Below are 5,018 nucleotides of genomic sequence, written 5' to 3'. Positions count from 1 at the left end.
TGGAAAAGTCACAATTGGAATTTATACCTGACTCGGGGTGAGCCAAGGGTTATTTTGGTAATTTGACATACTTTGGGAATTATATAGATATTATTGAGGAAAATATTAGTATTTGGAGATATTGGTGATAATTGGGAATGTTAAGTATAATTTTATGTTTAGTGGTATTTAGGCTAAATGACCATATTGCCCTTAAAAGGCTTTGATGAAAAATTGGAAAAAAAAAAGGTAATATGGACATTTTGACCCAAGGAATAGACCAAGGTAGAAGCAACCTAGCACGTCACATTTTGGGCACCCTTCACTTCTCTTAGTTTCTCTCTAAAACTTGTGTTATGGGCTCAAGCACAAGATAGGAAAATTGAAGGATTTTGGTGAAAAAATTAAGGATATTCAAGGTCATAAGGAAGGGATTGAGCTGCCAAGATCATCACTTAGCTTCTGGGTATTCAAAATTAAAGAGGTAAGAACCTATAGCTCTATTTTTCATTTGAGACTTTTGGTGTTCTTGGTTAAGATGAGGTTAAGGCAAACTTTAATTATTTGAGGTTTCTAGGAGGTTTTGGTGCTAGTTTTGTTGGAGGAAGCGTGTTTGATGGCTGTATCAAGCTTAAAATTTAAGTTTCAAACTCACAATTCAGACTTTGATTTTCGGATTTGGGTAAGTTCTTAAACTCAAGCTCAAAATGTTGAATGCTTGAATTCTTGGTGTTTTAGTGCGTTTTTATGACATTTTGTGGTTGATTGTTGGTTGTCTGAGTTATTAGAGGTGATTTGTGGTTAAAAATTGTTAGGAAAATGGTTAGGAATCGATTTGTTGGATTTGGTTTTGCAGAGAAGTCGTAACTTAGAAATTGGGGAAGAACATTGTGTTTCTGGAAATTTTTGGGTTTCTGGCAAGCGCTTTAGTGTCCTAGAAACCAGGGAATTTTGGTTGTGATTTGGAGTTTTGAGTCTAGGGGCTCAACCACACTAGGTAGGGCTCGATCGCACTAGTGCCCCAAAAACCCCAAAGTTTCTGCGGGCCCGACCACACCAAGTGCCCCGAAATGTGGATTTTTTTCATTTTAGGATTAAGGCTTGGGGGTTCGGGAGTCTGTTTCGGGGGCCCACTTGGGGGCTCAAGGGACATTTCTAACGTCCCACTAATTGGGAATAGTAATTTTATAAGTTGGGGTTTGGATTAAAGCTTGGGATTTAGATTCAATCCTTAATAAGATTAATGTTTATGTTGTGGCTAGATTTTTGCAAGGCTCGTGTAATGCCCTAAAATCCTTAATGAGGTTTAATGGCTAGATTAGAAGGCCGAGAGGGCTATAATTGATTTATTATGCAATTATGTGTTTAAATGCATTATTATGTGAAATATATGATGATAATTGCATATCTGTATATTTATGTGCATGTTTATTCGGCATGAGATGATCTCAGAATGCAAATTAGCAATTTGGTCATAACGGGGTTAATTTCTGGGCTTGGGGTGAGTCTCGGGGTAATTTGATGATTAGTGCATTACTAGGAATTAAAAGGGTAATGGGGTATGATTTATTAATATTTGAGAATATTGGGAATTATTGGGAATTATAGGACGTTAATTATGATTAACGGGATTAGATGGGAAATGACAGTTTTGCCCTTGGGGATGTTAAGGAAATAATATAGGCTTGGGGGCATTTTGGTCTTTTGACCAAGGGATATATGTTAAGTTAGAAAGTCGTAGAAGCTTAGGCAGCAAAACAGAGCATTTCCTTCCTCTTCCACGATCATCTCTCCCTCTTTCCTTTCATTTGAATTTTTGAAGCCGAGATTGAGGGTTCAAGCTAGGAGATCAAAGCTTGAGGTTCTAGGCTAATGTTCAGCCATTGAAGGGAATGCAAACTTGTGATTTAGGTAAAAATTCAGCCATGAATTTTCTGGTTTTTGCTTTGTTTTGAGTTAGTTTTTGACCTTAAAGTTTTGATTATAGAAGTGGTTATTTGAGGTGGTTTTAAATGGTTTAAAGCTTAGGTTTTGTTGGTTGAATGATGGATAAATTGTGGTAATGCTTGGTTTTGATTTTTGGGTTGATTTGATAAAGGTTTGATGAGGTTTGAATTGAGAAAATGGCAGGGGAAGCTGGGTTCGTGGGTTCAAGTCGCGACTTGGACCCAAGTCAGAGCCTCCCTGGGCTCTGTGGGGGAGGCGCGCTGCGACTCACTATGGGTCAAGCCGTGGCCCGCCCCTAGCTCTTCATGTAATGCTCTTTGTTTTGAGGGAAATTTGTGACCCACCCTTCCTATTTGAACCAAGAAGGGTTTTTCAAGGTCGGGGTTTCAATTCTTAAGGCTCGGGATCGAATTTACTAACCGTGTTAGTAGGATTCAAGGTCCTAGGAGCAAGGTTTTAGATTATAAACCTTTTATTATTTATTTTATTGATGGAATTCCATATTGGTTATGACTAGGTGATTGCTAAGGAACTTAAGGACCGATCGTTCTCAAAGGTCGTTCTTTTATTTTTTCTCGCTCGAACCAGAGGTAAGAAAACTACACCCAGTATGTGACATGCATGGTTATTGACGAAGCATGTTGAGTGCTATATATATTGACATTGGTTGCATAGTAAATGTATAGCAGCTTTGCTTATATGTGTATGGCACTGACCTATGAGTCAGGAATCGACAATGGTGTCAGTATTAACTATGAAGCTGTGACTTATTAGTCAAGTTCGGCAGTAGTACTAAGCACTGGTCGTATGGAATTGACCTATGAGTCAAGAACGGTATTAGCATGTTAACGCAAGCTGAAAAGATTAGATCTAATCGACATATGCATTATCAACATGAGCATGAAATGCTTGATCGACTTTAAGTTCGATGAAAACAAAAGCGCTTGTCTAGTCTAAAGGCTAGTTACTTAGAGCCAGAGCCAAAAGGCTTAGGTGACTGTAACGTCACATGGCTTAGGGTGTGGAGCCCAAGTTCGTGACTTATTAGTTACTTATCTAATTCAAGTTCGTGATTTATTTGTTACTTATGTGATTCAAGTTCATGACTTATTAGTTACTTATCTGGTTCAAGTTCGTGACACCATAGTCACTTATCTGGTTAGGGTGTGGAACCCAACTGCATGACTCATTAGTCACTTATCTGATTAGGGCTACAAGCCTCAGCATGATTACTAGAATCATTGTTAATGTTCACTTATCTGATTAGGGCTACAAGCGCTAGCATGATTACCAAAATCATTGTTAATGTTCACTTATCTGATTGGGCTGCAAGCCCTAGTATGATTATCATAATCATTTATTGATATTGTATACATGCAGTAATAAGTTTTCTTAGTGAGTCTTGGCTCACGGGTGCTATGTGGTGCAGGTAAAGGGAAAGAAAAGCTCACCCACCCTTGAGTGGAGAGCTTAGGTGGTGATGTGTACATATGCGGCTGCTTGACCACCACGACCAAGGTGTTTCTCAGAGGAACTAGGGGTTAACCCTATTTTTTCCATTTAGGTCGACAGGTTATAATTTTTACACTGAAATTACCATTTTGGATTGTAAATAACTTTGTAAACACTTTTATGGGCCCATGTACAGTTTTATGTTTTAAATAAAATATATCAATTCCTTTTGAATCAAGATTTTTCACCTTAGCCTATTAATAACACTTAGATGCTCCTTTATAACCAAATGACTCATTTAGTGAGTTAAGCACTGTTTAAAGTCCAAAATAACAGTCTTGGAGTAACCAGGGCGTTATAGCTCGGGACAGGGATCGCACTTGAGGTTGTATCACTATCTGCACAGAACTCGAGGTAAGAAAATCGACACCTGTATTGAGATTAAGGACTTGGCCCTGGTTACCGAACGTGGTTATAACCACGCCTTGCATATTTGTTAAATATGAATGTATTTAGATTACGTATAACTATGATATATGTGAGATGTTTATCTATTGTATTTGTCTGGAATGCCCGACTAATTAGTCGTGGTTGGTAATAGCATGTGGAATATGGGCTGTTGTGGATGGACCAATTTGGGAGTGCGGTATGTGCTTATGGATTTCGTGATTATCCTATGTGCTTGCTTGAGTTTGGCTATAACTTCTAATCATGCTAGTTATGTTATATATTCTGTTGATTATCTATTGCTGTTTATTTTGGGTTTTCTTGTTGAGCCTTAGCTCACGGGTGTTTTGTGGTGTAGGTAAGGGCAATGAGAAACTGGACCAGACGTGAGTTGGATGGCTATAGGGGTGGCGTGTATATAATCAGCCTACTCAGCCACCATGGTCGAAGTTTCTTTAGGAACAAGATTTTTCAGCCCGGTTTTGCCGCTTAGGTCGACCAACTTGTAATTTTGTAAAAAAACTGCATTTTGATTTGTAACTCTTGGGATCCCTTGTAAACACTCAAACCATTTTATCTAAAAGTTGGCTTCTTTGACACAAATTTTTAATACCAAGAACATTAATTAACTTTAGTTACACGTTTATGTCCAAATGACTCGCCTAACGAGTTAAGCACTATTTTTAACACATAGTTAAATGGTCATGGATTAGTAGGGCATTGCAACTTGGTATCAAAATCGTTAAGGTTTAATGGTTCCTGGAGATAGTTTGAGTGTGTGCGCTCACTTCTAAAAATAAGCTCGACTCATGGTTTGGTAACTAAGGTGTTAAATATATGTTTAATTGCTACAATATGTAAGAGCTATTGAAATGCTTATTAGCATTGTGGTTTCATGTGTTTGCCTAATTGTTTAGTTTTGGAAGGTGGGGGTGGCTTCTAGAACTCGTTATCATTGCCTGATAAGCTGAGTCATTGATTGGAGATATACTTGAAGAGTTATGCCTCCAAGGCGATCAAGTCGAATATTTGGTGGTGAGATTGAGGCCAGACATGATAACCAAGGTCAGAACTCTCCGCCAGCCCCTGAGAACTGGCAGCAAATGCTTACTAATATGCAAGCTAGACTTCAGACTCAGGAAGATGAGATCCGATTATTGAGACAGCAGGTTCTGCCAAGGAACACTGCACCA

This window comes from Humulus lupulus, chromosome 2 (assembly GCF_963169125.1).
Source record: "Humulus lupulus chromosome 2, drHumLupu1.1, whole genome shotgun sequence".
Lineage (NCBI taxonomy): Eukaryota > Viridiplantae > Streptophyta > Magnoliopsida > Rosales > Cannabaceae > Humulus > Humulus lupulus.
This window is presented reverse-complemented; position numbering follows the sequence as displayed.